At 42.3% G+C, this 24392-nt stretch overlaps 1 protein-coding gene across 3 annotated transcripts in view; it reads left to right on the top strand.

Moving 5' to 3' along the window:
- The window catches only part of LZTS2 (leucine zipper tumor suppressor 2), a 77640-nt gene that overhangs the window by 28211 nt on the left and 25037 nt on the right, over positions 1 to 24392 (top strand). The window contains exon 3 of one of the 3 annotated variants that reach the window (XM_089509734.1): positions 9352 to 9429. The exons of 1 other annotated variant lie outside the window; for it this stretch is intronic. The gene's annotated coding sequence lies outside the window, so the exon portion shown is untranslated. Of the gene's footprint in view, positions 1 to 9351; positions 9430 to 16514; positions 16628 to 24392 lie in introns of those variants that run through there. One more of the 3 variants, XM_089509736.1, reaches the window with a different exon arrangement.

Here is a 24392-nt window from a genome sequence, read left to right as displayed (position 1 = left end):
AAGTGGCTGCCACAGTCACACTAGGGGTTTTGGGCTGCACCTCTCTTTAAAAAAGCAAAAATCCAAAGATCAAATAAATGGCTAAGTACTGAAGCAGCCTCGTGACAGGAGGGGTGGGCAGGCCTGTCTTTTCTGATCTGTGAGCAGAGATGTCTTCTCTGTGAGCCAGTGCTGGAATTGCCTAACATTCCCGAGCGGATGAGGGGGTGGCAGTATGAGGGTCTTGCTGAAAAGGGCCCTGTTCCTTCCAGAATATTGTTGGCAGTTAAGTGTGGGTGTATTATGGAACAAATAAAACTCCAAGAGCTCTTGATCAACCTCCAGTGAATGCCAGTCTCTATCCATGAGATTATAACTCCCAGATACGCTGGGGGATCCTGGGAGCTGTAATTTTTAAAATGTAGTTTTTCCAGCTTTGGTTAACTTCGGTCCTTGTGATTTGCAATCAGAAGCTGCACTGAGTTGTCTACTGCTCTGCTTAGATGCCTTTGTCTTTGCTTTCATACACTCTAACATCAGGATTACATGATCCTTGTTTTCTTTATGTAGCATTTCTTCCCTTGCCATTAATTCAGCATTCAATGATGTCCAGCATTTAGGATCAAACTTGGCTTTGCCCTAATTATGCTGCTAGAATTTTAAACTGGTTGTGGATGTATACTTTTTTTTTCAGATCCTGAAATTCTTAGCTATTTGGACATTAACTCCCAGAATACCCCAGCCAGCATAGCCAAGCTCTGGGGATTCTGGGAGTTATAGTCCCCCATAACTTTCCCAAGCCCTGCTTTGGATAGACCTGATAGTCTGTACAAATGGTCCATTCTTTCAGGGGTTACTCTGAATCGGTTTTTGTAGGGGAACAGAAGCTGTATTGGTAGTCTGTCACAAGCTAAGACGCACAGCTGGAATAATTTGGCAGTGCTGAGAGTGAAATCCACAATATGGTCTGCTCTAAGAAAATTAGACCAGAAATAGGAACATGTGATAAGTCCGGGGAAGATTGTAATGACAAACATGGTGTCAACAGAAGGCGTCCTGAGTTTCCACCTCCATCTGACCTTTTAAATCAGATACAGTAGGCCCTTGCTACTTCTGGTATTCTGGCTACCACTACTACCATCATTTGGTAACATGGTGGGAAATGCAACAGGGACTGAACAAACAGCCAGAGTGGTGCATATGGCCTATATGTTGCCCATCTTAACAAAAGTCACCTCTTTCACATGGTTTCTTCCCACATCACCAACACTCTTCCATTTATACTGCCAGTGCTGATGTAAGAAGAAATGTTTGGAATCAAACCAGTCAGGCTTTGTAGATGGTCTTAGGTACAGTATGGCTGCAACATGAAGCCTCACCACAAATATGTGGGGATTTTGGTGACTACTACTGTGAGCTTCTTCTAATGTATGAATCTAGCCTATTAGATCTTTCCCAGGAGCATACCCATAGCTTGGGGGCAGGGGTAAAGATCTCAAATGTCCCCTTTATCTCTCCTCACAGAATAGAAATAGCATGGTCATTGATTTAAACAGGCTGTCTGTGTCTATTGTTGTTATTTGCTGTAAAGGTGGCTTTGACCTATGGCATCTCTGTATATGAGACACCTCCAGGAACTTCCCCTCACAAACAACCATGTCTAGGTCTTTCAAACACAAGATTGTGGTTCCTTGATTGAATCAATCCACCTGTAATGCAGTTTTCTTCTCTTACTGCCTTCTACTTTTTTCCAATGAGTCATGTCATGCCATGATATATATTCAGAGTATGATAGCCTTTGTTTAGCCATTTTGGCTTCTAGTTACAGTTGATTTGTTTTTGGACCCACTCAATTGTCTTTTTGGCAGTCCGTTGTATCTTTATAACTCTTCTCCGCCACCATGGCTAGCACAGATACCTCTGATTATTTTATGACATTTCAAATGAGTTGATTTTCTTCCTCTCATCTTTCATGGCTATACATGGATATTGGAAATAGTGTGGCCTGGATGATTCTGACTATGGTGTTTAATTATATATCTTTAGACTTGAAGATTTTATCTAATTCCTCCATAGCTGCCATTCTAAATCTTTGTCTTCTCCTGCTCACTTGATTACAGTCTCCATTTTGATGAATGATTGAGCTAAGATATAGAAGATATTTTAACAATTTTGATGTCTTTGTCATCCATGGTTAAGTTAGGTAGATAATCTGTAGTCTTTATTTTTGTGTTCTTCAACTATAACCTGGTTTATGAACTTTCTTGTCCTAATAATTTGGTGTCATCTCCCTGTCTTAAATTGTTGATGTTCATATCCCCAAGTTTCACATCTCTTTCCTCTATGTCTATTCCTGCTTTCTGTTTTGTTTTTCACATACACATTAATTGGATAGGATGATAAAATGCAGCTTTTGCCGACTGGAAACAGTTCTGTTTCTCCATATTCTGTCCTGACAGTGTTCTGTTTTCCAAGATGTAGGTTACACATGAAGATAATCAAATGCTGTTGCATGCCTATTACTTTTAGAGCTATCTATAGTTTTTCATGATTCACACAATCAAATACTTTGCTATAATCTATAAAGCCCAGTTAGCTTTAAAGGCACTACCACATTTCTTTCTTTCTTTCTTTCTTTCACCCCTCCTTTTATTTTTTTGCTGCAAGAGAGTAACATGGCTATTTATTTGAAAACTACTATAATGCCCAGGTTGATTTTTCTCTGAAATTCTTTGGTGTGTTTTGTAAAAGCAATATGACCTCTACTGCCTCTTCCTTTTCTGAACTCAGGTCAACATCTGGCCATTCTCATTCCATACATGGTCAAAATCTTTGTTGTAAAATTTTGAGCATCACTTTCTCACATGGGAAATGAATGTAGTGATCCCATGATTACTACAATCTCTAGTGTCCTCTTTCATGAAAATTAGAATGTATGTTGAGCATTTTCAATCTGTGTGCCATTATTTTGCTTTCCATATTTGTTGATAGATTTTTGTTAGAATTTGGATTGACACTGTTTCTGTTGCTTGAAACAACTCTATTGGTATGCTGTCTGTTCCTGGCGATTAATTTCTCCCCAGTGCTTTGAGAACAGCTTTTGTTTTACTTCCTAAAATGTTGGGTTCATCATCAAAAGGTTCTTCCTTCAAAGAATCTGTCATCCTTTTATAAAATTCTTTTGAAGAACTATATAAGAGAATTAGAAGAGATGAAAGTCCTTTTTATACACATATTTATTACATAATGGAATATGCAAAACTGATTATGTCAAGTGAACATAATGTATTTACAAGCATTACATCACACCTATTTTTCATTTAACTCTGCTGGCCACAGTCATTATAATCAGGCTACTTCCCAACTCCAGATTTCCAGATATGGGCCTGTGAAAGAGGAATTTAATTGTGTGTGTTTGTGGGTGTGTGCACGTGCGCTCGCATGCACCAAGTCATCTGTCAACTTACTGCGTCCCCATTAACAAGGTTTTCTTAGGCAAGAAATACTGGGAGGTAGTATTGCTAGTTCCTTTCTCTGAAATACACCTTACAGCATCTGGTATTGTTGGCAGTCTCCCATCCAAGTTCTAACCAGGGTTGACCCTGTTTAGCTTCCAAAATCAGATGGGACCTTGTGCTGTGCCTCTGGAATAATAATCTGGATTCCAGCTGTGAAGTCCTCCCGCTCTTGCCTTTGCCATGAAATGGTAACTGTGGCCAAGACATTGTTTCAGGACTGTGATTCCTATGTGGCTTAGTCCCCCCCTCCCTCTCATCATGTATTTTGTTTCCACCAAAATGCTGGGGTTAAAAAAAAATCAACAGTAGTAAAATTGTTCTGTGTTACATAGTGGGAACAATTAACCTGAGAAGCTCGTATTTTTGAAACTAGCACTAATGGTTGTTTTGTAGCAAGCCTGGGATTTACTGGGGCCACATCTATCTATGCACTTGTTGCATCTTGTCTGGACAAGTTTTTGTGTACATTTTACCTTTATAATGTAGGTCTGTGTTTAAGAAAGTGGGCATGGTGCCCTCTACTGTCTGTTACCACCCTGTGAGTATTTTCCAGCTTCTATGAGACTCTGCACTTCCTAGCAAATAATGTGTGGGTTGCATTGTTTGCCTGCCACATACATTGCTAGCAAGTTTAGCCTTGTTGTGCTCTTCCTTTTTATTGTCCTAGTATAGCAGCTCCACTTAAGTGGATTAACTTTATTTTAGGTAGGCACTGTCTCTGTCCCTCCATTTTCCTCTCAGTAGGAGGTGCTGTGCTAAGGAGGAAAGCATCTCACAAATTCCTGGCCTTTACAAAAAGGAGATGAAATGAAGATTGCTTTCTACATAGGGTGGACAGGCTTTTTGTCTGCTTGTGTGTTAACTACACTCTTTTTCATTAGGACCCTAAGGTCCACCAGCAGGAGCCAAGTGCAAAATGGTGGCTCAGCAAAGCAGACATCAGACTGATGCATAGTCAGCCCAGGAGGTTCCCCCCTGCTAATATCAGATCTGGAGCTCATACACAAATCTTCTTACAAAATATAATCCTATTTCCTTTCAAGCTTGTGATTTCAGCAGTTTGATTTTACGACGAAAAATCTTTTGTTATTGTTGCTATAGTAAAACCACTAGGAGTTGGAAAATCTTGTTCATCTGTTGTAAATTGCTTGGAGCTACCAGTGGATTCCAATCTCCCTTTGCTCTGTCCCACACAATGCCAAGCGGGAACCATGACCTGGGTACATACTCAGGACTTTATCACATGTGAGGAATTACTCTTCATTTCGAATGAAAAGAAAGTGGGGCCAGAACGCATTTGAATTTGGTAGTTCAGCGAATTTACGTGAATGCGAATTGCATTCAAACTGGCTTCCCATTGCCCGAAAATAGCATGCCATTGCCCGAATTTGCGTGTGGTAGTCTATCACGCAATAATGTTAAACCCCATGATTGCGTTCAGATTGCCATCGGATTATATTTCAATTTCCCTTGTCTGATAACGTCATCTCATACTGACAAACACTGTTCAGTCACCTTATCATTCTCTCAGTCAAACTAGTTAAGGGAGTAAAATGGGATATTTGTCCATATACATATTTAAAGCTGTAGGAGACTTTCTAACCAACCATGTACTATATCAGATGCTGGGTGTTATTTTGAATTACTTTGCAGCATATAAGTAGAGGATCTGGTAGCACCTATGAGACTAACTGAAAGAAAGAATTTGGCAGCATGAACATTTGTAGACATCTGCCTACTGTACTTCCTCAGATGCATAGACTGTTGTCTATGAAAGCTCATGCTGCCAACTTCTTTATTTCAGTTAGTCTCAGAGGTGCTACAAGATCTCTCTACATTCTGATTCTACAGACTAAGACAGCTATATCTTTGAATTTGCAGCATATATAAATGCATGTAAGTAATGCCAACTTTCCTGTTTTGGGGTGAGGAATAGAAAGAACTTTTGTTCAAAGTCTAATTTTTTTACAGCTATTCTTTTCTAAGAAAGGCTACATAACAGTAAAAGGGTCTGATCAAAAGGTAGCATTTATTTCAAACAACGATGACAACAGTGCCTCTTCTATGAATTTGATAGTATAAACACAGACTTTTTTTGTAAGATAATATTAGCTACCTCACTACAGGAAGCTTTTTTAAAGAAAGGAACGGGTTAAAAATTGGAGATGGTTGCACTGTGATGATCTTTGTATTTTGAACAGGATAGTTGGAAGTTTAAATTAAGAGAGATGATTCTTAAGGAAGGCAAAGCTCTTAATATGTTTATTCATATGCAGCATAAGGGCAGATTTAATCAAGAAAAAAAATGCAGTCATAGAGAAAATGAGTTTTATTTAGTTTTATTTAGAGATGATGATGACCAGACCATGTTATTTTAAAAGGCTGCTGAAACTAGAGACAAAAGATGAGCTTGTAAAAGAGTAACTAATAAGGTGGGCCCAAAATTTTAGGCATACTGTCATGTGGATGTATGTGATCCAAAGATATAAAATTTACTTTGTGCAGTAATTTAAAAAAACCCTTTACAAGATGATGTACAAATGGTATTTAACCCCAAATAAGTTATTGACAATGGCCCTGAATGCTTCTAATCAATGTTGATGTTGGGAAGATAAGGAGTCCACCTTTTTTCATATGTGGTAGACTTGTAAGAAAGTGGAAAGTTACTGATCTAAGATTTATATAACATTCCAAAATCTAACTTTTAAAAGATTTGGATTAATATATAAATCTTAGATCAGTAACTTTTCACTTTCTTACAAGTCTACCACATATGAAAAAAGGTGGACTCCTTATCTTCCCATCCATATATCTATCCATATATATTATGGATAGAACAGGATAGTAAGTATGGATCATTTCTTAAATATATGACAGACAGCAGCAAGAATATTGTTTGCTCAAACCTGGAAATAGACTGAAGCACTGAAGATGGAAGATGGATTGTTAGGATTGCTTAGTTAGCCCAAATGGCCAAATTAATGTGGGTTCTAAAGGATAAGCCATTTGAAGATGTTCTGAAAGTTTAGAAACCATTTATGTACTTTTTGAGCAATAAAAAATCTAACAATTTAATAATCTGTTGCTATGTTTATTAGTAAGTTTATTAGGATTATTTTGTTGGCTTTATAATGATAGGCCTGTTACAGACTGCCAAAATAAAGCTGCTTCGGGTCTCTTTGGAGGTATGCTATTTAAATGATGCATGGGTCCTAAGAGTCCGGAGGTCGCGCCAAAGCCACACTCCATTCCTAAGCACTGGAGTGCAGCTTTGGTGCAGCTTCCGGATTCTTAGGGTGCATGCATCATTTAAATAGCATACCTCCAGAGACCTGAAGCAGCTTTATTCTGGCAGTCTGTAACGGGCCCTTGAATCTTTTTTTCTTTTTTCTTTTTCTTTCCATCACTGTTAGGATTGGCAAAGTAGGTAAAGCTCTACTGTGTATTAGTTGTATGTCTTTTCCCCCTTTCTCTCTCTCCCTTTTCTCTTTTTGTTCTTTTCACCCTTCTTCCGCCTTCTCTCCCTCTCCAGTTTCTTTACCTTAGTTGTAAATTTTTAATTATAAATTAGATTGTGTTAAAAACTAATAAAAATTAATCTTAAAAAGGCAGCATTTATTTGTCAGTCTCGAGCAAATTTCAGTCACATTAAAGATTTATTTAGGTATGAATGATGTGAAGAGAAAGTGAGAGGAATTTCTCCTTATACTAGATCTAGAGGTCATTTCATGAAATTATTCAGGACAGAATCTGCATCAGATTTATGACAGACAAAGGAAACTGAAGTTATGGACTGCATTGCAAGCAGTAATAATCTAGGCATAAAATAATAGTTCCTGGTATTATCTTCGAAAAGAAGTAAAAGTTGATTCAGGCTTATTACTGGAATATGAATGTTAATACCATAAAGTAAGGGGATATCAAAGATGGAAAAAAGTAGGCAAGGGATGTTGGTTAAAGTTGGGCAAAACATGAAGAAGAACATTTTATTCAGAGCCCGAGAGTATTATTTTTATCTCTCATTGATTACTTCATTACTTCAAAAGGTAACTTGTAGACATTACTCTTACCTGTTAAAATGGCACATTATATAACTCATTAGTAAAACTGTTTCTTTTAAACTGAAATAAAATCTATGAAAAATACTAAAAATGGCAAGAAGTGTCTCCTAAATAACAAGAAACATTATATATATCTCAGAAATATACTTTTTTTCTTAACACTAAAGCTATGTTGGCACTCATTATGTTAAAAAGTAAACAATCACAGCACTACTTTTAATAAGTTGCCTCCAACTCTGGTTTAATTTCAGTGTGAAATGCTTTCTATATGGCCACACTCTGGAATATTTCTGCCAAGGGAGGATTCATTCCAGAACACTGTGAGATATATAGGTATTAAGTAGCTATAGGATATCTGGGGGCACAATCTTTTCTTATATATAAGAAGAGGAACTAGGCACAAGGAGGGAAGTGTTTTTTAAGTCTACAACCATGTACTCATTTATCTGGAAGTTCTAGTTCTGAATATAAGTATCCATTAGTGAGAAAGCTATTTATTTGGACTGCAAAGCACCAAACAGAAAGGAGTAGCAGTAACTTATTGGTGATAAAGGAAAGAGCTGGGATTCAGATCTAACTTTTTTCATGGAGTTGGAAAATCTGTCAAGACACTTCACAGATTTGAATGCTCCACCTTTCTTTGAAAAAAATCCCTCCAAGTCAAAAATGTGCAGGGGTGCACAAGTGTTCTAGGTTAGTCTCCCTGACATGCTAGGTTTCTGTGGGATTGCCCAGCTCCCCACATTCAATCATCTGAGCCCCCCCCCCCCCCCCCCATAAAGATTCAGGTATACTGAATCAGCAGAACTAGTCTTTAGAGCAAGAATGAGCAACTACTGGTATGCTGGAGCAGGGACCAGTTACTCACCCCCAGGAGGTGAGACCAGCATGCAAATAAAGGCCACTATTGGTTTTGTTTTACTTACTTTTCTGTCAATTTTTGTTTTTCTTTTTGAAGATTGTTGGGATTGGAATAGGTGGTGTGGAGGGAATAAAGCACCACCACCACTTGGTTTAATAATGCTTTGGGTGATTTTTCATCTGAAAAAGAGTAATTCGGGGGGGGGGGGGGAAGGGGGATTGGCAGGTTTATTTATTGATCATTTTATTCTTTTATATCCTGCCCTTTTCTTTATAATGAAACTCAAAGTGGTACAAAGTATTAAAATTAATACAGATTAAATACACCCAAAACATCAGTAAAAGATAAATGAAAGTTATTTTAAAATGCAATTAAACAGTCTATAGAATTAATGCATTTACAAATTCATTAAAAGACAGAATATAACAACCAACAAAAGAAGCCCATTGCATCAAGTAGTACATGTATGTTGAAATACAAAAGTTTTTTCTGGATGAGGGAAAGAGAACAAGAATGGGGCTATCCTAACTTCCCAAATGGGGGGTTCCAAACTCTGGGAGTAGCCACAGAGCAGACCTTCTCTCTTGTTCCCTTCAAACAAATCTGGGAAGGTGATGGAACTGATAGACGTGTCTCCCTTGAAGGTTTTAGAGCTTAGACAGGCACACATAGGGAGATATTGGTCCTTCAGACACCTAACTTTGGTGGGGACTTCAGGGTCTCAAAAAGGAGTGGGAGACATCTACTTTAGAGACATCAGGTAAAGAAACAAAGCCTTTCCAAAGTAGTACTGACTGCTGTTTAGCGTTCTGACACAAGCAGAATAATAAGTACTCATCTTGGGACTAGCCGACATTCTTCTTAAAACAACAACAACAACAACAACAACCAGCCTTTGTTTTACTCATCCATCATCATCATCATCTTGCAGGCAGTGATTCCTTGTGCAACATCTGAGGAGTGTGGACTGTTCTAGCTTACCTGGAGTGGATGAAGAGGAGGTAACCTGGTGAGTAGAAACCTTTGTTCTACTTGGCTTGAGAAAAGAAGCAGTCAAAGCCATTTATTCATGTGTTGCTAGAGCAGGGTCACAGTGGGTTCTAGAGTGTTTAGAGAAAGGGGCAAATAATCATAGAATTGGAAGGAGAAATCTTTAGGTTCATTTAAGGCTGTTTTCAGTGCTAGACTTCAGTTTGCATAACAAGAATACACCTCAAAGATATAGCCGTGTTAGTCTGGAAAATCTTGTAGCATCTTTGAGACTAAGGGCCGAAACAGATGGGCAGGAAAAAGCAGCTTGAAGCTGCCTTTTCCAAAGCCATATTTAAATCCCACCAACCACACCGCTCGCTCACAAGGCAGCTGGAGTGCACATGTCATGACTACATGGCGCGGCTTCAAGCTGCACCGCTGAGCACTTTTTTTTTACTGTTCCCCCCATCATCCCTGTACACCTTCGCAGGAGCGAACTGCTGGCAACTGCCATCTCATTGGATGGCTGTCCTTGTGAACCTGCACACATTTGCATAGGCAGCACTTCACCAGGACAGGGCATTGGAGCAGAGGTGTGTCCATGCAGATGCTGGTAAGGGAAAATCATGCTCCCCCTTTACTCCCCCCTTCACTCCATGCCTCCTCTTTGACTGTCTGGTTTCTGTCTGTTTTACTTATCTCCATGAAAGGTGTCACACTTTCTCTTTTGGGCATTGCCACCCCTACCACTTGGGTATGGCAGCTCCATCCCATTTAAATGTGCTTCTGCGATGGGGTGTTTATATGCACGGTTAGGGTTAGGACAGAGTGCCCCTTCAGAGCTGGTCTGGTGGTGCTGCATTTAGACATACGAGCGAAGGTGCACATTTTCTGGGAAGAAGCGGAAAAATTCAGCTCCTTTTTAGTCTGGCTTTTCTCCCCATAGGGCAGCTTGAGAGTGGTTTCTGGCTGGCTTCTGCATCATCTAAATGGAAGCCGGACAAAAACCTGCTTATTCTGAGTGTCTGTTTTGCCCCTAAGTGAAAGAGAGAAGTTGGTAGCATGAGCTTTTGTAGACTTGAACCTACTTGGATTTTGGACTTCCGGATTAAGGATACTCAACCAGTAATATGTTGTTGTCAGCTTCTAGTCAGCTTTCTTCACCATGACGGAGATGATTCTCACTTTGATATTTAATTATGTATTGGGGAATCTTATCTAGGTCCTTCATAGCTGTATTTATAAGTCTTAACCTTCTACTGATTTCTTCACTACCATATCAATTTTGATTAATGACTGAGACAAATGTAATTATATGTATGTAATTAACATTCACAAGCAGTTTTGGAACTGCATGACATAGTTAAACCTCCCTGCCACCACTTTGGTCCCACTAGAAATCTATCAAAAAGCTTCCCTCTATTAAATAGTAGATTTTGAGGGGGGTTTTTTATTGGGACTAGAGTGGGGAGGATTAAACACTCTCTTCCCCACTGCTGTGGTCCTGATCTCAAGTGCTTGGGCTGAGCTTCTTGTGGGTTTCTGTTTAAAAAAACAAACACTTTCTGGTTAAATTGTGTCCATACAATTGCATGAGTACATCATTTAGGTTGACTGTTTGTTTGTAGATCAAGGCAGTGGGGTCTTTATAACCCTAATGCAGCCTATGTACCTCTTCATTCCCCTTTAGATGCTCCTGTAAGAGTTATAAAGGTGAGCTTTAAGGGTGGCAAAACATCTAGGAGTCAAACCATACAAGAAACAATGGGATGCACTGGATACTTTTGGCTTAAAGAGCAGAAAATAAAAACAACTTTCAAAAATTTAAGTCTGTGTTAGGCATAAGAAACAGAACAGTTCTCACCCATTTACCACAGGCCTGTTGTTTGAGGATGCACATGAACAACAACTGTCTATAGGAGTTGGTTGAGAAATTAAAAAATACTTCGCCTTGGAGAGTTTCAAGACAGAATAAACCATGAAGTACTGGTTTTTGTGGGTTTTTCAGGTTAGAAGTTTATTTCTGAGGTTTCTCCAGCATCTATGGCTGGCATCTATGAAACAATATCTTAAAGTTGTTTTGTAAACTCATTTAAACCTGGGCTTGTCTAAAATAAAGCACTCCATTATATATCTCCATGTATAAGAAGATATTTAAAACTAACTCCCAACATTCTCTGGGCTAGAAGTGACCCAGGGCAAGGTGAGACTATGTTCTGTGAAATATTTTGAGAAGGCATTTCCAAAATGAATTTGGTCTAAAATGCTAAAGTTTTAAGATAAATTAAAATTCACTTCTACGGTGGTGGCATGGGAAGAGGGGAAATACCCCATTTAAAATTCATTTCTACGGTGTTGGCATGGGAAGAAGGGAAATATCCCATTGAGAATATTTAAGTTACTATTGCCCTCTAGTGTCTGAAGAAGAAAGCGATTGCCTGGGGAATTTAAAAAAAAATCATAGGTTGTGGTTCTCTGTGATGGCGATATTGAGAGAATTAGATAGGTGTTTGAAAGGATTCAGTAAGAATTGAGGATGAGGACCATCATGGAAGAGGGTCACCATCTGGGAGAGGCCAACCGAAGCCTGTACTCTGCTTACTGTCTGTCTTGGATCCATCTTGTCACCCTTGTTGGGCAGATTGATTGCACGTGACAGCATGATAGCAGCCAGTGTCTTGCCGTGGGCTCTTTTGTTGCAGTTGTATAAAATGAGTTCAGGTGGATGGGAGGAGAAGGCAGCAGAGGAGAGACATCCCTACCTGCAGAGTCAGATGCCTGGAATGGCTGAGGCAGAGCAGATGGAGAGTTCATGTGGGCCCAGACCTTCGCCCAGCTGCAACTTGGAGAGGCAGAGCACAGATGAGGGAGGGGAGAATAACCCATGGTCCGATAACATGGTGCACTGTAGCGGCTTAGGGCTGAAGAAGAACGATGGTACAGTTGGAGGTAAAAAATCTTGCATAGATGGGGTGACCTGAGCTGCAATTTTATCTGTCTCCTTTCTTTTGGTGATGTTGTTGTTAACCACCCTCAAATTGATCTCAACCCATGTTGACACTGTGGATGAGACGTCTTCAAGTCTCCCTGTCCTCCACTGTTCTGCTTAGGTCCTGCAAACTCATACCTGTGACCTCCCTAATAGTGTCCATCCATCTAGCATGTGGTTTTCCTCTCTTTCTACTTCCCTCCATCTTTCCTAACAGTATCTTTTCTAATGATTCATGCCTTCTCATGATGTGGCTTCAGTCAGAGATCTTGGCTTCAAGGGAGATCTCTGGCTGGATCTGTTCTAGGACCTATCTGTTTGTCTTTTTGGCTGTCGATGGGATCCTCATCACTCTTCTATAACACCACATTCAAATGAATTGCTTTTCTTCCTGTTCACTTTCTTAATTGCCCGGCTCTCTTATTCATACATGGTATCAGGGCACACAATGGCTTGTATGATTCTAACTTCTGTGCTTAATTGTATATTTTGGCATATGTCTTTGGGTGCCCAAACTATATTTCTAACTGTTCCGTTCAATTCAGGTTTTAGGTTCAAGCCATGCTAAAAATGTGTGGACTGACCAAAAATTTAGTTGAAAGGATACAATTATTATGAGGGGGGTAATGCCCTCTCCCCTCCCTGTAGTCCTCCTTATATAGTCCAAACAACATGGTCTCTGAGATCTATTTCTGCGCAAGGCCTAAAATGAAGTAGCTGTTGGCTCCATTCCCACTGGCTTATAACGTGAATCAGGACGCGAATCATGGGTGCATCGTTTCCATTTGACCGCGCATTCGATCCGCATTGCTCCAATATTGTTCCCATTGGGATTTGAATCTGAATTGATTTATCCTGAAAATCCTGAATTATTGGTTGATAAACCGGTTTTAAAAAACAGCGGCTTTTTAGCGAGTTTTCCTGTGCCTCCCGAGTCTGATTCGGGGCATACGAATGGGAACGACAAGGGTGTTTGATTCGGGAACTTGGGGATGGGAGCAGTACACAAGGGGCTCGCCTGGGGGTGTCACCCACTTGTCCTCTTTCCTGCATTACCAGCGCCATTTTCTCCCGTTCGCATAGCCTTTCCCCCGGTGGATTGGGAAGCAGGGTAAAGTGATCGTGCTACATTGAGCTCCAAACGCAGTAAACACATTACTCCCCCTGCAACCTCCCCCCTGCTCCACATTCATAGATCGACGTGTGAGGAGACTCATTGAACACCATTTTAAACTATTATTTTTTTCTTTTTTCACCTCTGCCTGAGCGCCTGAGCAGCAGATGGGCTTTGCAGTACATGCCAGCATGATCGCCCCACAGACAGCCCAGGGAGCAATGGGGGAGGCAAAGGGATTTGGGGGAATGGAGGCTCCTTCTCTCTTTCCCAGAGGAACTATGGGAAGACACAGAAGAGCCTTGGATGCAAAGGTATTTGGGGCAAATAGAGGCTCCTCTTCTCTCTTTCCCAGAGGGAGTCTGAGGAGACACAGAAGAGCCTGGACGCAAAGGTATTTGGGGCAAATAGAGGCTCCTTCTCTCTTTTCCATACGGACTATTCTTCCTTTTCTAGAGGGGAAAAGCGCCTAAGCGACTGATTGGCTGTGACGTCAAGCGCTTAAACGCTTGATTGACAGATGCTTTTTAAAAAAGAGGTCCTGGAAGGGCAATGGGAACGGGGAGCAAAAAAATAACCCGCTTCAAATTACCACAGGGAAAATACCAATGGGAACGAAAACAGGGGTAAAAAACCCTAGGTCTGTTTGCACCCATTTTTAATGGGAACGATGAGTCAGATTCGAGTCAGAATCTGAGTCAGAATTGCAGCAAAATAAGCCGCTTTTTTTGCCCAGCAAGAATGGGGCCATTGTGTGGTGTATTTGGCAGTGTGTTCATTGCAAGGTGTATGCACGATGTGTTGATGCAAAAAGACCCAGGGCTCTGGTCAGGCAGCTCCCAGATGCACCCTTGGGCACTCAGAGTGACCAGCTATCCTCCTTTTCCAGGACATGTCCTACATCTCAACCTCTTATCCAGCAGGAATTTAAAATGTCCTCCATTTTGAGCAGGACTAAGAGTCCCTTTGAGTAACACCACGTTTGTTGCTCTCCTTTGAGAAATTTGTCTGCTTGAAAGCCCATCCTTGCTGCAAATAGGGGGATAGGACTTCCAAGGGTGTGTTTTCCTAGGAGAAGCAGCAGACAAGACTCAACAGAGCTCAGGGAGCTTTTATTTCTCAGAAGAAAAAAGGACCTCAACCATGTAAAGCAATGGGCTGCTTAAGGACACAATGCAAATGTTGAAAGATACCCCTCCCTGCTGCCGCCCTTAATTTTAGCACAATGGACAAACGAAAGGAATAATTAGAATGTAGATTCAATCAAGGGTTTGTTTCTAGTCAAGTACAATTTTAAGGACTTGTCTTGTTCCAAGTTCTATCAGTGCACTGCAAGCCAACCAGGCATTTTAACAAAGATAGAGGTTCATCAGAAAAATATGACTGAGTACATAATAAAATACAGTATATATCATATAGATGTAAATAAAACAATGAAATGATGTATTTCTAGCTTTTTATTTGGTTGTGTCCTATGTTTTCCATAAATGTTCTACATTTTCCAGTGCCTCATCCTCCTTTGCGGTGAAGACATCTGGTCACCATGGGCATAGCGGTTTGAATGATGTCCTAACCGCCAAGGAGAACAAGGCATAGCAAAATGCAGGAGCTTCAAGAAAAATGGAGGAGATTATCAAAATAAAAGCTACAAACACTTATGGAAATGTAAAATGTATGCTTCTTAGTCATGGTCAAAATGGAGGACATTTTGGAATTTCTACTGGACAGAAGGTTGAAATGTAGGATGTATCATTGCAAAGGAAGACCTCTGGTCACCCTGCACTCTCAGGCTGGGCTTTTGTATGCCACTCTTTCAGGTTGACCAGGTGTCCTCACCACAAAGGAGGACAAGGCACCACACAACGTAAAACCTTCAAGAAGAATGGAGCAGATAGAAAAGCTACAAACACTCATAGAAACATAAATTAATGCTTCTTAGTGATGCTCAAAGTGGAGGACATTTTGGAATTCCTCCTTGACAGAAGGCTGAAATGGAAGATGTGTCCTGAAAAAGGAGGCGCTCTGGTCACCCTGTCAAAATGGAGGACATTTTGGGATTTCTCCTGGACAGAAGGTCAAAATGGAGGACATGACCAAACAAACAAACAAACAAACCCTTATAGAAACAGAAATCTATGCTTCCTGGTGCTTCTTAGTGATGCTTAGAATGGAGGACGTTTTGAGATTTCTCCTGGACAATGCTGAAATGAAGGATGTGTCCTGGAAAAGGAGGACCTGTGGTCACCTCTGGCTCTGTCCAAAGGGAGGACATTTTGGGCTTCCTCCTGGACAGAAGACTGAAGTGGAGCACATGAGCAAACAAAAGCTAAGAACACTCACAGAAATGTAAATTAATGCTGCTTAGTCCTGCTCAGAATGGAGGACATTTTGGGATTCTTCCTGCACAGAAGGCTAAAATGAGGACATGACCAAACAAAAGCTAAAAACTCATAGAAACATAAATCCAAGCTTCTTAGTGCTTCTTAGTGATGCTTAGAATGGAGGACATTTTGGGCTTCCTCCAGGACAAGAAGGCTGAAATGGAGGGCATGGCCAAACAAAAGCTAAAAACACTCATAGAAATCCAAATTCATGCTTCTAAGTCCTGCTGAGAATGGAGGACATTTTGGGATGCTTCCTGGATAGAAGGCTGAAATAGAGGATATGCGCTAAAAACATAGAAACATAAATCACTGCTTATTGATGCTCAGAATGGAGGACATTGTGAGATTCTTCCTGGACAAGAAGCCAGGAATGGAGGACGTGTCCTGGAAAAGGAGGACATGTGGTCCAAAGGGAGGACATGGTGGGAATCCTCCTGGACAAGAAGCCTGGGATGGAGGACGTGTCCTGGAAAAGGAGGACCTGTGCCTCCCCCTGCACTGTCTGGCTTGGCCTTTCCTTTCCTGGGGGGAAGGGGAAGAGGAGGAGGAGGAGGCTCCAGTGCCAGTGGGGCTGGGCCAGCGAAGGAGGGGAAGGCGGGCTGAGGAGGAGGCTGACTGAGTCCCAGGATCGGAGAGGAGGAAGCAAGCAGGAGGAGCCCATTCAAACTTGGCCAGGCGACGAAGCGGTGGGCCATAGGCAGCCAGGGAGCCTCTCAGCTGAGCACCATGGAGGCAGCCAGGAGAGGAGGTGAGGGGCTGCTTTTGGGGGGAAGACCAGGTCCTGATCCCCCTTAAGAGTCTGGGGAGGTTGGGGGCCAGCAGTTGTCCTTTAGCCCCATGAACAGCCCTCCCCCCAAAGGCACACACTTCGGCCTCTTTGGAGTCCAGTCCACATTGCAGAAATAACCCAGTCTGAGGCCGCTTGAACTGCGCTGGGAATTTTAGGAGCAGAAGTTTGTTGTGGTTCATTGATAAGGCTCCACGTCTCCCCCCCAGGACAGCTCCCAGGATTCCCCAGCACTCAGCCAGGTCTCAAAGTGGGTTTTGGACCTTGGAATAGCACTTTTCCCTGTCCTTTTTTTCTTAACAAAGGGTCTGGGTGTCCAGACTCCTCTCTATGAAGAGGGATTTCCCTTTCATGCACCTTTTACTGTTTTGAAATTACTTTTTTTTGGGGGGGGGAGACTCATGGAAACCCACCTTGGCTAAGTCACACTCTCTCAGCCTCAGAGGGTGCCTCCAAATCTGAAGAAACTTTGCCAAGAAAACCCCTTGATAGGGTCTGAAGGTGGCCATATGTTGGGAACAAGCTGGAGGCAGAAAACCTGAGGCTGCATCTGCACTGCAGAAATAACCCAGTTCGAGACTGCTTTAACAGCCCTGGCTCAATACTGTAGAATTCTAGGAACTGTACTTTTCTGAGACATTTAGCCTTCTCTGTCAGAGAGCTCTGGTCCCACAACAAGGTACAAATCCCATAGTATTATTCTATTGCCATTAAAGCGGTGTCAAACTGGATGTATTAATGCAGTGCGGATGCAGCCAGAGGCAGCTCTAAGGAGGTCACTCTTCCTGGCTGGTCCTGGGAGCTCTTGGCCCCTCTCTTCTTCCTCCATTGCTTTCTCCCAGAGAGGACAGAAAGGAGGATTTATTTTTCTTCCCCTTCTGGTTTTGTGTAAGAGTTTGATGTCTTTTCCTCTCTCTTTTCCTGCTGACTGACCTGGGGCAGCCTCTTCCCAGACCACTGGCTTAGGGCTGCATCCACACTGCAGAAATAACCCAGTTTTTTTACACCACTTTGACTGGGAATGGTGGTTTGTTCTGGCACAAGAGCTTTGCTTTGGTGCAACAACAAACTATCATACCATGGAGCCATTGTAGTTAAAGCGGTGCCAAACTGGATTAGCTCTTGTGCTGCAACAAACTACCCTTCCCGGAATTCCATAGCATGGAGTCATGGCAGTTAAAGCAGTGTCAAACTGGATTATTTTGTGGTGCTGCAACAAACTACCCTTCCCAGAATTCCATAGCATGGAGCCATGGCAGTTAAAGTGGTGTCAAACTGGATTATTTTGTGGTACTGCAACAAACTACCCTTCCCAGAATTCCATTGCATGGAGTCATGGCACTTAAAGTGGAGTCAGAGATGCCGCAACAAACTACTATCCTCAGAATTCCATAGCATGGAGCCATGGTACTTAAAGCACTGTCAAAATGGATTGTTCTTGCAGTCTGGATGCAGTGGGCTTCCCTGGGTTTTCTCCATTCATGGGGAAACTTGGGCCGAGGCCTCTCCTGTGTGCCGTCCTGGGTGCCTGGGCAGAGTGCCAGGTGGAGGGATTGATGGAAAGCCACTGGGCAGTGTGCCAGAGCCCTTCTTCCCTGGCATCAGATGCTTGGCTGAATCCCTTGCCCAGAGTTTGCAGGGGGGGGGGTGTCGGGAAGGCTTGGCTGCCTATTGAGTCAATCATGGCTAATTAGTTAATTTTGGCTGGGAGAGAAGGGGGTAATTATTGTGGGGGGAACCAAAATGAAGCCTTGCCCCCAATAATAATTCTCCCCCTGCGGAATTTCCCTTCTGTCTTCAAATTTTCTCAATTGAGACATTGAGAATGCTTATATTTGCAGTATTTGCATTCCCTTGGTAAATTTCCTTGTCTCTTTTCTTTGAGTTCTTAAATTATATTTGTATCTAGTTTGTTGTTGTGTGCTTTCAAGTCGTTGCTGACTTATGGTGACTCTAAGGTGCTGATATCCTGGGGTTTTCTTGGCAATATTTCTTCAGAGGACGTTTGCCATGGCCTTCCCCTGAGACTGAGAGAATGTGACCTTCCTGAAGTCACCCAGTGGGTTCCATGGCTGAGCTGGGAATCAAACCCTGCTCTCCAGAGTCGTAGTCCAACACTCAAACCACTCCTCCACGCTGGCTCCTTATTCATACATATCATTGATATTTTAAATCACTGTAATGTTAGAAATTTGAGGACTGAAGGAAATTTGTACTTGGAGGGCAGAATTTTTATGGGGGGGGCACACTACCCTACCCTCCCATAGCTACACCCTTGAGCTAGGAGATTCTGGGAGTTGTAGTCCCCAAGCATGGCTTTTCCAGGCTCTGTGGCTTGAACATTTGGTTGCCAACCCTGCTGTCTTCACTATTCCCCACAGGGAGAAGGCTTTGCTCACCATGTATTTCTTTCAAAAGAGGCTTCAGCAAATATTTGTCCAGAAGACCAGCTAGAATTGGGGGGGGGGGGGGGGAGGAGGGTGCTTTGGTATTGTATATGTCTTTACTTCCTATGGGGGAGTTGAGAAGAAGTATGTGTGTGTGTCCAGCGCATGAAAAAGAAGGATGCATGAGGTCTAGTATGACACTTTGCATAAAAAGAGGAAAGGGGAGTTGTGAGAAGAAGGTTGAGAAAATTGTGCAAAATTGTTGTTGGTGTGGAGGAGTGGCAAAAAAACGCTGAAATGGAGAGCTTAAGGAGCACCCTGCAGGACTCACAGTGTAGGAGCATGCAATGGAGGCAGTGGAGAAAAAGGCTCATTTAATGTGTTGCATACTCTCTAGAAGAGTGGGTCCCAAACTTGGGCCCTCCAAGTGTTTTGGACCTCTGTTCCCAGAAGGTCCAGCCAGTTTGGCCAACAGTCAGGAATTCTGGGAGATGAACTCCAAAACACTTGGAAGGCAGATGTTTGGGAACCACTGCTGTAGGAAAATGGACAGGCCAAACATTGCAAACTTGCCTTTTTTGGATTCTTGCTTTCCTTATTACAGCCACATTTGTCTACATCCTCCTCCTCTATTTTGCTCTGATCACTACTAGGGTTCTCAATCTCTCTTTTTTTATTTTGCTTATTTGTTTGAATATGATGTTACATAGCATTCTCCAGTGTCCAATGTGTTTGCACTTCAGCTCCCAGAATCCCAGACCATTGGCCAAGATGTCTGAGGCTTCTGACAGCTGAAATCCAAAACATCTGAAGGACCAGAGTTTGGGAATCACTGCTCTAGGGCAACAGCAAGAACTTAATCATACTGATTTACTGTTAGACTTTACATTTTCTCCAAGGAATATACGACCATCCCATTTTATCTTTACAACAGCTTTTTATCTTCACAATTGGGCAGAGATTATGACAGGTCTGAGATCACCTTCTAAGCAGGGTCACCCCCCAAAATTGGCTTCCTGAGTCAAAGCAAAAGATCCCCCTTCCCCATCAAGTGGTATAGTACTCAAGCCTAACCAAATGGCTTTGGTACCTGAGGCTGAATAGATCTGTTGCCTCAGGCAAGAGCCTCATCCTGTCTAACAGTATTGCTGAGTCCCTGATTGAAAGCTTCACACTTGTGTGCGGATTTAAACCTTAGTCTTCCCAGTCTAACACTTTCATAGAAACATAGAGTTGGAAGAGACCACAAGGGCCATCCAGTCCAAACCCCTGCCATGTAGGAACTCTCAAAGCATCCCTGATAGATGACTACCCAGCCTCTTTTTAAAAGATCTCCAAGGAAGGAGACTCCAACACTCTCCAAGGGAGTGTGTTCCACTGTCAAACAGCCCTTACTGTCAGGAAGTTCCTCCTAATGTTTAGGTGGAATCTCTTTTCCTGTAGCTTGCATACATTGTCCCAGGCCCTGTTCTCTGGAGTAGCAGAAAACAAGCTGTGAAGTCAAAGGCTTTCATGGCCGGCATCCATGGCTTTTTGTGGGTTTTTCTCCATTATCAATATGACATCTCTTCAGATATTTAAACAGGGCTATCATAGCACCTCTTAACCGTCTCTTCTCCAGGCTAAATACCCAGCTCCCTAGTCTCTCCTCATAGGGCATGGTTTCCAGACCCTTCACCATTTTAGTCACCCTCCTTTGGACACGCTTCAGTTTCTCAACATCCTTTTTGAATTGTGGTGCCCAGAACTGGACACATTATTCCAAGTGAGGCCTGACCAAAGCAGAATACAATGGCACTATTACTACCCTTATACTTGTATTGGTGGATCCTAAAATCACATTGGTTTTAGCTGCCACATCACACTGTTGACTCATGTCCAACTTGTAGTCTACTAGGACTCCTAGATCCCTTTCACACGTAGTCTCGTTAAGTTAATCTGGAGGGCCAGAGTTTGGGAACCACTGCATGGTCTTTCTGTTTTGCTCAGACAAACAGGGTGGGAATATTAGACATCTCAGCTTTTGTGTTATCCAAGTTTTGTACTTTTTGCAATATTGCCTGAGTCCTTAAAATGGTTTGGCAGAGGCTGTGCTGTGATGAACAGTTTTGCTGAGCTTTGAAAATGCTGCTCTTTTTGGATGATAACTCCCAGAATCCCCCAGGCAGCATGGTCATGCTGGCTGGGCATTCTAGGAACTATCATCCCCCAGAGTAACTTTTCTAAGCTGTGGACCAGCTTGCTAGCTTTTTGAATGTGTTGGTGAAGCACCACTTGGAGGAAGGTGCAGCCCCTGAAATCCCTGAGACACTTTGAAAGCTTCCTGCTGCTGACAGTTTGGCATCACAGGGACTGGAGAAGAGTAAAACAGTGCCATTTGTAAACTTCCTCCCCAGGCCATGTATGTTGTGGTCAGCTGAGGACAGAGAGGAGTGAAAGTATGGAAGAGCTAGGAAGCTTCTGCAAGGCTTGAACTGCCAGGGCTGGGATGTAAGGAATCATTGGTGATCGGTGCATCCGTGCATGCAAAGAGCAAGGCAGATTTTCGTTTTTTCTTGGGTACACACTCTGTCAGCAGTGCTGAGAGGGAGCAGAGGGATTGTGGCAGAAGGGTGAGGGTCTGCCTGCTCTGATCTGGGTTCTTTGTTCGGCTGGACAGGCTTGATGGTTTCAGCAGATGCCTCCCCTTACCCCACACACATTTACTGCTTTGAAGTGCAACTGTTGGGGGGAAGGGTGGCTGTAAGCCCTATCCCACCCCCTTTTCCTTCCCTGCGGTGTCTTGTTCACCCAGTGCCATTGTTGTGTGGGCCCAGGGCTTAAGATTGATGCTGAGAAGTGGAAGCAAAAGGTTCACCCCCCCCCCCCCCTCCTGCTGGCTTTGCTAAATCATCCATATACAAGCAGCATGTTTGTTTCCAAAGCATCATTGGGAAATAATGCTTTGGATGCTAAGACTGATCTAGAGTATTGTAGTGTGGTGCTTTGGGTCTTAGGCTGCATCTGCACTGCAGAAATAATTTAGTCTCACACCACTTTTAACGGCCATGCTATGGAATTTTGAGGACTGTAGTTTGTTGTAGCACCAGAGCTCTCTGAGAAAGAAGACTAAGGCCTGTTACAGACAGCCAAAATAAAGCTGCTTCGAGTCACAGTGGAGGTTTGGTGTTTCAATGATGCATGCATCCTTAGAGTCCAGAAGTCGCACCAAAGCCACACTCCAGACCTAAGGACTGGAGTGTGGCTTTGGTGTGGCTTCTGGACTCTTAGGACACATGCATCATTGAAACACCATACTTCCACTGTGACTCAAAGCAGCTTTATTTTGGCTGTCTGTAACAGGCCTAAATGTCTCACAAAACTACAATTCCCATAATTCTATAGCATTGAGCCACAGTATTTAAGATAGTGTCAGACTGGATTATTCCTGCAGTGCAGATGCAGACTAATAATTGGTGTTGGAAATGCAGGTAGACCTGATACTTTCAGAGCTGATAACCCCAGTGGTAGTGAGTTTGCTTCTTTGATTTCCTGACAGATGACATACGTACGTGGATTGCTAAGATGGAAGATGAAAGTCACAACCTGTGACTTTCAGTCCTAAATGGCTTCCAGTTTACCCTCTTTGGTTGTAAGCTTTCTATCACAGAACCCTATGCAAATGCTAAGGGTTATTAACCTTGTAAATATGCCCCTTTTTGAATGTTGAATTGCTGGCTCAGCATTATATGTCTTTTAGTTAACTCACATGCAGAAGTCTTCTTTTGGGGGGGTTATCAATATCCAGTCTTGTCCAGGGATTTGTAGTCAAATATGTAAGGAACTGAGTTAAGGAATAATAACTTCTTCAGATACGTTCACCAGGATGTCCTAGGAAAGACCCTGCTGTATGAAGCCTCAGCCTCTCATTTGTAGTACGGATATAAAAGGAACTGATCTTACCTTGTTCATCTGCCAGTCCATTTTTACTGCTGTTTAAACCTGTATGTTAGTCAGCAGGGTTGCTCCAGGGTTTTGCTGCCTTAAGCAAATTAAAAATGTGCCCTCGTGTCTTACATCTGCTAAGCAGTGTTAATAATCACTCTAAATGATCAAGAGATGAAAAGGATACTGTTTTCTCAATTTTCTTAGTGACTTTCTTCTCTCTCCTGACAATTCTGCTTGTTTAACAAAAAATGGTTGGCAATTAAAACTGTATCTCTTGGAATTTGGACGACGTTGGCAGATTAGTTCAGGAGCTGCCAAGCTGGTGGTTCATTTCAGCTTCTCCCCCAAAGTGTAAGATGTATTCTTTCTTTCCAAGATATTTACAGAGTTGAGATGGCTATCCCTGGAGTACAGGCGCACCTCTATAAACAAAGCCTCTGGCTGAGAAGCTCATTTTATATGCACCCTCACTTTCCCTCCTCCTCCTCCTCCTCCTCTGTCAAGCTAGAAGTATTGTAGCAGCGTTGACATTGGAAAGAAGGTAAAGCAGGGCTGGAGAAACACAGACTTTTGGTGTCTGGCTGGAAGAGCATGTGCATAGTAAACAATTTAATAAGCAAAGCTTGAGCTGGTAAGGGGTGGGATTCTACTCCACCTGATCATAACTGTAGTTGTGTGTGCTTGCCTACAATAGGCAAGGTAAAACAGCAGCTACCTTCAGAATCTCTCATTTGCATGCATAAATACCAAAAGAGAGGAAAAGGAGGTAAACATATAGGCTTGCCTCACTAGCTACCACAAACATATTTTAAAAAGCACAGATCTATATGGAAAAAAAAGTCATCCATGGATGCATTTTAGAAGAAGCTTCACGTCATCTCTGGAAGTTTTATTTCATTTGGTTTTGTTTATTTATGCAAAACTTAATTGACCTGTTTGTCTCCTTTGATGTGTGTATATTGTTAGCTTTGAAAAAAAAGTTTTTTGAAACATGTTGAACTGTTCTTCTTTGTGTTGTAGGAACCTATCCCTGTTCTTTCGCTGTTATTCCTGCCTCTAGTATCAAATTTTTGGTTTAAAAAGTAATGCCTGCTATAACAATTTTGCAAAACATTTCGCAGACAAAATTGCTTGGATTTTCTGTAACTTGGATGCTGTAGTTGAGACAGGTCCAGTGGATGTAATCTTGGCACCTGCCTGTATTATTGGATACACTTAAGTTTGTGCACCTTGAGGGTGTGGAAAGGGTCCTTGGAGAGATGAGAACCACCACATGTATACTGGATCCTTACCCTTCCTGGCTTCTGAAAGCAGCTAGAGGGGGACTGGCAAAGTGAGTAAGAGGAGTAGTGAATACCTCACTAAACAAAAGAAAGATTCCACCCTGCCTAAAAGAGGCTGTAATGAGGCTG

The sequence above is a fragment of the Sceloporus occidentalis genome, unplaced genomic scaffold, assembly GCF_023333645.1.
Source record: "Sceloporus occidentalis isolate IW3139 unplaced genomic scaffold, rSceOcc1.0.p SCAF_2, whole genome shotgun sequence".
Classification (NCBI taxonomy): domain Eukaryota; kingdom Metazoa; phylum Chordata; class Lepidosauria; order Squamata; family Phrynosomatidae; genus Sceloporus; species Sceloporus occidentalis.
Note: the sequence above shows the minus strand (reverse complement) of the source record. Positions and strands in the feature narration are given on the sequence as shown.